Consider the following 11,353-nt stretch of genomic DNA (forward strand, 5'->3'; position numbering starts at 1 on the left):
AATATGGATCTAAGATTTCTCTCCTACCTTGTTCCATCTTGGGTGGATGAGCTTTCTACAAGTGTTTTAACACAAGTATGTAAAAATTATTTCTTTTTTCGGTTTGCGCTCAATTTGTAACGGGAATTTCTTATTTGGTTCTTTTTTATTACAGTTCTAACGTGGTTGAACTACTCTTCTGTTAATTATGTCAATTTACTTCTTATTTTGTATTTAATTTTAAGCGTTGCGTTTTATTGGTTTTTGTAATAACACTGATAAAGGCCTGATGACAGGCTGAAACGTTTGTTTTTTATGTAAATGTTTAATGGTTATAAACTAATACACGATAACCTTCGCACGAATATCTGGCTGTTGGCTCTTTACGCTCCTATCAAATATTATTGATTTTAACAATCATCAGAGCCTGATACATCTATAATTTTTAATATTCTTTCATTGTAATTGTGTGTTATTTGTAAACTTAAAAATTAAATAAAAAAATTAAATTAATTAAATTAATTAAATTAATTAAATAAAACGGTTTTTGGCGTTTTATTTTAAAACTTTTCAAAATAAACACTTTAAAATTCGGAAAAGTGTTTTATTCGAAAACACCTTTATATGTTTCAGAATAAAACATTTTTCAAACACTCAAAAAAATATTTCACTGATGTAGCTAGATTTCTAGATATCGCAACAAGAATGTATCGCTATTTTTCGTATCTGTGAAAACATTGTTTGTCACATATAGAATTTATAGCAATAATGTTCTAGCAATAGCTTCTGAAAAATTTAGGTACCATTGCTAAATGTTATTCATTGCATGATCTAACACGTGATTGATCTTATATAGATAGGCGCTTTAGAGAAACTTTCTTTTTAAAGTTCACAAACAATACAGATATATATTCTGTTTCTGTCATTTAAACTGATTAAGTAATTACATATGCAATATCACAACAGTTGCTAATCATTTATCTGTTTTAGTTAATTTTTTACACCTAGAAAATTTTAGCTATTATTGCAAGATCATTTTTTTGAGTGAAACTAAACACTTTTTAACGTTTCACATGTCCGTTTAAAAATTAAACATTTTTAAGCGTTTCAAAAGTGAAGACAAGAAATAAAACACTTTAATGTTTTAAATTTAAACACTTTCTTTTATGAGTGTATTGATTTAGCCGCTTTCATGACTATATCAATAATTTGTGGTGCATTGATAACATAAATTCTTAAACAATATGCTATCTAAATAATTTAGAAAATATAAATTATTTTAAATATAACACAATACAATAAATTATTTTCTTATTAAATATTACTATAGCAAGATTGTAATTACGTATCAGACAGGAGTCAAATTTAAATAAAATTGGCGTGAACTTCATTATATGATTGATATTTACACCGGTGCAATCCCAAATTATAATATTGTTAGTAACTATATCTTTTTCTATGCGCACTTCTATTGTCATTAAGCGATACCTGTAACATTAGCATATAACGTGCATTTTTTCTGCTTTCGGAAAAAGTCGAAAAAAAATTTTTCTATTTATTCCAATTTTTCAACATCTTTAGCTTACTCTTACAACATGCGATCTACTTGTGAGTAATTTTTTTCATGAATTAAGTTATGGACAAATGCAATGCTCGACAATTTAATCTTCTGAGAAATAATATTTACGGGAACAAAATCGTATTTCTGCTTATTTACTGTGATAATATAATTACTCGTATCTTCTCCGTAGTACGTTTACTCTAATTCAGTGCTCGGAATTAGTCTGAACATTTCAGCCGATTTCCGTGATATACGCCTCCTTTCCTCTCCTTACCACGCGCGCCGCAGCCGCTAGGGCCAGCGCCGCCGAGCGTTAGGAGCGGCACTATCCGATTATAAGTGGGTTCTTCTCCCTATTTATTAAAATTTAAAAAAATTTATTGAAATTTATTAAAAATAAATTTTTTATTTTTAAATTTATTTTTAATAAATAAATTTTAATAAATTTTTTTAAATTTTAATAAATAGGTAGAAGAACCCACTCATAATCGGATAGTGCCGCTCCTAACGCTCGGCGGCGCTGGCCCTAGCGGCTGCGGTGCGCGCGGTAAGGAGAGGAGAGGAGGCGTATACCACGGAAATCGGCTGAAATGTTCAGACTAATTCCGAGCACTGCTCTAATTGATAGACTTGAATGTTAGGAATAGCAGATTGATAGCAAATTTGCTATTAATTTAGATCAGAGCTCAGCGTTAGTTGCACATTTCGGCTCGATTCTTGAGACGACGCCTCCCGCTCTCCCACTCTCCCACCACCGCGCGGCCGCTGGCGGCCGAGCCGTCGATAGCCTTGACTCAGGAGCGCCTGTGTAACAAATAGGCTAAAAATTTTATTTTCTGAAAGGTGCCCGCTCATCATCAGTCTATTTGCATATACAGGGTGTCCGACAATTGCTGAATCACCTCTCGGGTGTAGGTAGAGCGAATTAAACCGAGTAGAAAAGTCCTCTACCATTTTGCGATTTTGGCAATAATTAATGAAAAATTAATTAAAGAAGATCGGCCAATTTCCGCGAGTCTAAGGGCGGTATTCATAGTCCGTTCTTATATTCAAAATCGTCTTAAGCACGGACTTATATTCGCTCTCTTCGTCACACACATAGATTGTGTCTGACGAAGAGAGCGAATATAAGTTTGTGCTTAAGACGATCTTGAATATAAGAACGGACTATGAATACCGGCCTAAGCGCGCAGCGAGAAGAGACAGCACTGTTACGTGGTCGCTAAGACGCAAGGATCTAGCATTCAGCACCGCTCGTATGTTGCCGTTGTCAATTGTAGAGCGCTCCTCCCAACGCTTCATCGTGTGCCTAGTAACCAAATAACAGTGGACTGTACCGCCACGGGTCTCTTCTCGCTGCGCACTTAAACTCGCGCGAATTGGCCGATATTTTTTAATTAATTCCCCATTAATTATTGCAAAAATCGCAAAATGGTAGAGGACTTTTCTACTCGGTTTAACTTGCTCTACCTACACTCGAGAGGTGATTTAGCAATTGTCGGACACCCTGTATATAATACTCCTATATGGCTAGTTGAGCTCTCAGCGGAGATCCAACACTACGGTGCAGAGTCTGCACCAATAAATTTCTACGTCACCCATGAGGTACTAATACTGACACGTTTTTCAAAAAGTGGTTTCTATCTACATTAGTGCATCAATTGTTCATTCTCATAAAAGGCCAAGAAAATCTAATTAAGAAAATCTCTTTTATATATTTTTTTTTTAAATTAAGAATTTATTTTTATCTTTAGTGGAATAGGTCTACGGGGGAAACCACTTTAAAAAAAAACGCTTCAGCATTAGTATCTCATGGGTGACGTGGAAATCTATTGAAATATTTCCACTTAATAAATTTAAAAATAAAAAATTTATTTTTAATAAATTTTAATACATTTTTTAAATTTTAATAAATAGGGAGAAGAACCCACTCATAATCAGATAGTGTCGCTCCTAACGCTCGGCGGCGCTGGCCCAAGCGGCTGCGGCGCGCGCGGTAAGGAGAGGAAAGGAGGCGTATACCACGGAAATCGGCTGAAATGTTCAGACTAATTCCGAGCACTGACTTACGTAATACATTTGAGAGCATCGTTGATGACGAATTATCTTAATTGAAAATCATACTGAAGTTGGTTTTCAATCGTACCAACTCAAAAAAGCAAATCACTCATCAGAATATTTGCATATAAAAAGCAAAGATATTTCTATAAAAAATAATCTTCTGTCGAACAGAATAACAATTCGGGTTACCTTAGATCGGATGAAAGTTTGTTTTATAGGCTAGGTACTGAAATTATTACCGGTTTTAAAGTCAACGGTACCAATATAACAACACTAAAATTGTACTTAGTGTAGACGAGCGAAAGTGGTCGGATGAGCCACAAGTAGGATTATCCTTCGGTGTAGATAGAGCATCAGGCACTCCAGCATCCTCTTAAACAATTCCAAAAAATATATAAATATGAAACTATCGAAGGCTTAGAACATATATACTGAAAGAGGCATAGCCTATCTAAATATACATAACAAAAGTGTCCCCTACATCTATCTATCCTTGTCTGTACGAAATCGGTCAATGCGCTTGCGCGAATGAATAACCGCTTAAGTTGAAAGTAGAAAGATTTAAAATAGGTGGAAGGCATTTGAAAATTTGATTATAATAATATATTCTTTAAGAGGATGCTGAAGTGACGGGCGAACTCCGACGCGAAAGCGCCATCATTTCGATGGTACTAAAAATGAAATGACATTATCGGCGCAGCCTACGGACCTATGCCGCGTAGGTCCGTGTGTACGCATTTGTTTGTAGTGGTGACTCACTACACTGACGTGTGGTCTGTGTACGTGTGTCATCGGAAGTTTGTAAACAAACGATGCTTGCGCTTGTTTCCTCGACTGAAATTTCGTTGCAAGGCTGCAATATAATGTCCGAGAAAACATAAGCGTATACAAGGTGTCAAATAAATACAAACTAAATATGACAAAATAATAAATGAAAAATATACATATAATACTATATATATCACTGAAGAAAAATGTCATATACTTTTCTTATTTTTATCCTTATGTAGTAAATACTAAATAACTAATTAATCAATTAATTAATATATACATGTGTATATACATATACACATATATTCAATAAATAGTTATCTTTATTTTGTATTTTATATAATAATGACTGAAATAATGGAAGTATATATCATTTCAGTTATATAAAATACAAAATAAAGATAACTACCCAGATAGCATATTGTATTCTCAGTATATTCTGAATACATACCGAATCTGCCATATATATAAATAATATTCTGAGAATGTACTGAGTATATATACGAAGTATATAGAGTTATTGGTATATTCTGAGGATATCGTACAAAGTAAAAATTTTTAAAGTTTATTATATATATTTTAAGTGTGTTTTCAGTATATTCCGAATATATTCTGAGTATCCACTCTTAAAAAAGGCATGAAAGATCGATACTCGAATGTATCGAAATCTCGAAAGTATCGAAGTTTATTGTTGCATTTTTATCTTGACGCTGATTGGTTATCTCAATGTTGTATTATATTTTGACAGTTCATATTTAAATGGTTGTCAAGGCAATATTGATTAGCAATTTATTGATTAGCAATTTATAAATGTTTCTATGATACTTGTTTACATTTTCAAAAGCTGTCAAATTGTACAGACGTATTCTCTGTTATTTTTTTAAAAAGAGTGAAAAAAGAGTGAAAAAAGTGAAAAAAGGAGAAGAAAAGGATAAAAGGAAAAAGTAAAAAAAAGGTAAGTAATAATTTTAAAAATTCTCATACCTATAGCGCGCACCACTTCCAGTACATGCTTTCCTCTCCGTATTTATTATTTGTCATTTCAAATTAATAGCCATACAGTTTATTCTTTACTTAAATTTAAAAAAACTGCACCGCTGTGATCTATCCAATCATTATTTGCGTTTTTAAATATATTCTCCTTTTCTCTCAAGAAATTTTGTTACATGCTAAATTTTGGTAACTGCACATTGCATAATAATTGTATAATCTTAAATTGCACAAATTTATCAACTTTTTAAACACTATTTTTGATGCATGATTAGCTTTATGATATAATTTTAACGTAATAAATTCTTGAACATAAAATAAATTCTAAATTATTGTGGAATAGCAATTAAAATATACAAAATATACAGGCCAATAAAATTAATATTAAAAATTATAAGATGCGATAAAATATTTAAATGGAAAGTAGATAAAAAATTATTTTTTTATGTGAACAAAATAATTACACCGAATAAGATTTGCATGTGATTTATAAACGTTTATAGATTTCAAATTTTAAGTAGCAATTCCAAATTATAATTAACTGTTTTAAATTAAAAAAAGACTTTTAATTAAATTTTCAAACTAAAATATATTTGCAACGCTGTTTTTATGATAAAATCAATATTTTATTCACTATAATTAGTAATAATATTAATAGCCATACAGTTTATTGATATATATTTATTCTTTACTTAAATTTAAAAAAACTGCACCGCTGTGATCTATCCAATCAATTGCTCGATGATATCTGTTAAAATTAATTTCTCTAAACATTTTAAAAAAAGTATGTATAAATAATAACAAGAAGATAACAAATAATTTCAGCATTAACGTTTTTGTGCTTTGATTAATGTATAATATTTTTTTTACATTGGCTGGATAGCTTAATATTAAAACGGTTTCAGCATTAAAATAGTAAATAGAGTATCAAATTATAATTATTAGCTCAATATTAAGCTATCCAGGCAATGTAAAAAAAATATTATGCATAAGTCAAAGCACAAAATCATTAATGCTGAAATTATCTGCTATCTTTTTGTTATTATTTATAAGTACATTATTTAAAAATTTTAGAGAAATTAATTTTAACAGATATCATCGAGCAATTGCAAATATCTTTCAAAGTCGATCTCTCAAATAAAGATTTTTATTTGTATGAAATTAAAATACATTCAGCTTATACTTACACTATAAATATATATTAATTTCTTAAATTTTATTGAAGGATAAAAAAACGACAAGAGAGAAAGAGAGAGAGAGAGAGAGAGAAAGAGAGTGAGGAACAAAATAAAAGTGGAACAACAAAAAAAAAGAAATATTAAGAAGAAATAAGCAGAAAAAGGAAACAACGTTTAGAAAAAGTATGTATATAAATAAATAAATAAAGGTAAAAAATTTTAAAAATAATGTAAAAAAAATATTATACATAAGTCAAATCAATGAAATTAAAGTACATTGATGATTTAATTTTATACAAATAACAATCTCCATTTGAGAGATCGACTTTAAGAGATATTTGCAATTGCTCGATAATATTTGTTAAAATTCATTTCTTTAAAATTTCAAGTACTTAATTACATTATTTAAAAATTTTAGAAAAATTAATTTTAACAGATATCATCGAGCAATTGCAAATATCTTTCAAAGTCGATCTCTCAAATAAAAATTTTTATTTGTATGAAATTTAAAATACATTGATGATTTAATTTCATACAAACAACAATCTCCATTTGAAAGATCGACTTTGAGAGATATTTGCAATTGCTAGATAATATTTGTTAAAATATATTTCTTTAAAATTTCAAGTACTTAATTACATTATTTAAAAATTTTAGAGAAATGAATTTTAACAAATATCATCTAGCAATTGCAAATATCTCTCAAAGTCGATCTTTCAAATGGAGATTGTTGTTTATATGAAATTAAATCATCAATGTATTTTAATTTCATACAAATAAAAATTTTTATTTGAGAGATCAACTTTGAAAGATATTTGCAATTGCTCGATGATATCTGTTAAAATTAATTTCTCTAAACATTTTAAATAAAGTATGTATAAATAATAACAAGAAGATAACAAATAATTTCAGCATTAACGATTTTGTGCTTTGATTAATGTATAATATTTTTTTTTACATTGGCTGGATAGCTTAATATTAAAACGGTTTCAGCATTAAAATAGTAAATAGAGTATCAAATTATAATTATTAGCTCGATATTAAGCTATCCAGGCAATGTAAAAAAAAATATTATACATAAGTCAAAGCACAAAATTATTAATGTTGAAATTATCTGCTATCTTTTTGTTATTATTTATACGTACATTATTTAAAAATATTAGAGAAATTAATTTTAACAGATATTATCGAGCAATTGTGAATATCTTTCAAAGTCGATCTTTTAAATGGAGATTGTTATTTGTATGAAATTAAAGTACATTGATGATTTAATTTTATACAAATAACAATCTCCATTTGAGAGATCGACTTTGAGAGATATTTGCAATTGCTCGATGATATTTCTTAAAATTCATTTCTTTAAAATTTCAAGTACTTAATTACATTATTTAAAAATTTTAAAGAAATATATATATATATATATATATAAATTGACTTTTTTTTTGGATGTTTCACCGGAATATATATATAATTAAATATTCATTATAATACAGCTTATACTTACAATATAAATAGATATTAATTTCTTAAATTTTATTGAAGGATAAAAAAACGACAAGAGAGAGAGAGAGAGAGAGAGAGAGAGAAACAAAATAAAAGTAGAACAACAAAAAAAAAAGAAATATTAAGAAGAAATAAGCAGAAAAAGGAAAAACCGTTTAGAAAAAGTATGTATATATATATATCTTTTTGTTATTATTTATAAGTACATTATTTAAAAATTTTGTTATTATTTATAAGTACATTATTTAAAAATTTTATTTGTTAAAATTCATTTCTTCAAAATTTTTAAATAATGTAATTAAGTAGGGGAAGGTGGGGTAAGACGGACCCCCTAAGCAAAAATGGTTATATTTTTTATATTAATGACAAAAAATAACTGAAATTTAGCATGAAGAAACTGTAGAATGTTTATTATAAGATTATAATGTTAAATTTTCAAAATTTGCAAAAGTTTGAATTATTATTAAGATTTTTAAAAACTTAATTTTGGTCCGTTTTACCCCATAGGTGGGGTAAAATGGACCATCCCATGGGGTAAAATGGACCAAGCCGAGATAATATGGATCAAGAAATAATTTAACTGATCAACTCAAAATCAAAACTATATAGTATTTATTAAATATTTTTGAATAAGAATAGAAATTAATTTAACATTAATCATTTTATTATACACACAAATCTTTAAAATAATTATAATCTTTATAATTTTTAACGTTTATATTAAATATAACATTAAATATAACATTTTAAAATAAAGCATGTAAATAAAATAAATAATTATTATAAAATCTGTTTTTATTGGGAGACATTATTTTCAATAAATTTCAAGTTTCTTCTACTTTTAACAGTGCGTTTTTTATTTTTCATAGCTTTTTTCAGTAAAAAAAAATAAGATGTAAAATATTTCTCAAATCAGAGCAAATATATAAGCAGAAAACTATAAGTAGAAAGTATAAGTAGAAAATATAAGTAGAACAAATATATAAATTGGTCCGTTTTACCCCATTTAAATTGGTCCATTTTACCCCACATGACAACATTAACATTATCTTATTTTTATTTACCTGTATCAAAATTATTTTTTAAATGTAACTGATGAAATATTACTTCTCAATAACCAGAAATATGGAACTTGTAGAAAAATTTAAAAATATTAAGTTTTGCAATCTTAGTCACTTAAAATGTAATACTAAGAAATTAGATCACGAAATCTATTTGCAAGAATTTGACGTTTCTTTATAAATAACTTATGATAGTCTTATGATATAATGACGTAATTTTTAAACAGTTAAAAAACATCAAAAAGGAAATTAATTTTATGTTTATCCAGCAGATAGAGGTACTTACTAATAAGATCTAGCAAATGGACCATTTTACCCCGCGGTCCGTTTTACCCCACCTTCCCCTACTTGAAATTTTAAAGAAAATTTTAACAAATATCATCGAGCAATTGCAAATATCTTTCAAAGTCGATCTCTCAAATAAAGATTTTTATTTGTATGAAATTAGAATACATTGATGATTTAATTTCATACAAACAACAATCTCCATTTGAGAGATTGACTTTGAGAGATATTTGCAATTGCTCGATGATATTTGTTAAAATTTTCTTTAAAATTTCAAGTATTTAATTACATTATTTAAAAATTTTGAAGAAATAAATTTTAACAAATATCATCCAGCAATTGCAAATATCTCTCAAAGTCATATAGTACTTATATTAGTCTTATATTACTTTTTTTGAGTAGTGTATAATAATTTTTTATATTTTTAAAATAAATATAAATATATTAATATTTATTATTTCTTTTGTTTCAGGTACTTTGAGTGAAGTTCTAGAAAAAATTAATAAATATAAACAATAGAGAGACAGAAAAAGAAAAAGGGAAAACAAGAAAAAAGGAGAAGAGAAGAATATCTATTCATATTATAATATTACTAATTAGTTGAATATAATTATTATTATTATATTAAAATGTTTAATTATATTGTGTTGTAATATATAATTACGTTGTATATAAATAGTAATTTTAAACACTTAGTTAATATTTTATTACAGTTATATTTATATTATTAATTATTGTGTTGTAATTTATTTTATGTGTAATTTATTATATGTGTAATTGATAATAAATATAATGTTAATCTTAATGAATGATAATTGATGATAAAGATTATGATGATAATTATGATGATGATGATGATGATGATGATGATGATGATGATGATGATGATGATGATGATGATGATGATGATGATGATGATAATAATGATGATGATGATGATGATGATAATGATGATAATAATGATGATGATAACAATGATGATAACTATGATGATAATAATGTTGATATTTATCATTTTCCTACATATTTGCATGCATTAAAAAAATTCTTTATATATAATTTTTATTGTATACTAACAATTAAAAGAATAAAACAAACTAAATTTTGATAACATATTTGTTTAAATTTAATAAATAGAATTTTATAATTAATGTAATTATATAAATATATATAATATAATATAAATAATATAAGTATATTATAAAATTAATATAGTGTATACTTATATTTTTGTCAAATGCCGAAACGTAAGAAAGAGCGTACTTTAAACGAAGAACATGAATTTCAACGACAATGTCGTGAAAGAATTGCAGAAAATCAACATCGTCGTTATTCAGTTGCTAAAGAAATAAAAAATAAATTAAAAACAGTTGATTATAGAAAATATGCTATAAATGTTACTGGTACAATACATGATAATCATATAACAGAACTGAACAAAGAACATTCTTTAGATATTACACTAATAAACAAACAAATTAGTTGCACTGATAACATACATACTAATCGCATAATAGAAATAAATGAAGAAATAATTGAAGGAGATCCTGGAAATACTATATCATTAAATCAGCAAAAAAAAGTTATGCAGAATATCTATCTCATTATCGATCACAGAAAAAACAACAACCTTGTTTAAATATTAATAATACAATATTAATTGACGACATAAATGAATACTATATTGGTTCTATGGATGTGTCTTGTGTTCATTGCAATGCAAAATATTTTGCAGCCGAAAAAATATCTAATAAAGGCAATTCATTTCACGATTGTTGCAATCATGGCGCAGTATATTTGCAACCATTGCCTGAATTTCCTCAATTTATTCATAATTTATTTGATGGTAGTCATGTAAAATCTAATGATTTTTTTAAACATATTCGCAGTTATAACAGTTCATTTTCATTTGCATCATTTAATGCCAATTTAATTAATTTTCAAAATAGACGACCTGGTCCGTA

Source organism: Linepithema humile, chromosome 1 (assembly GCF_040581485.1).
Source record: "Linepithema humile isolate Giens D197 chromosome 1, Lhum_UNIL_v1.0, whole genome shotgun sequence".
NCBI classification, from domain to species: Eukaryota; Metazoa; Arthropoda; class Insecta; order Hymenoptera; family Formicidae; genus Linepithema; species Linepithema humile.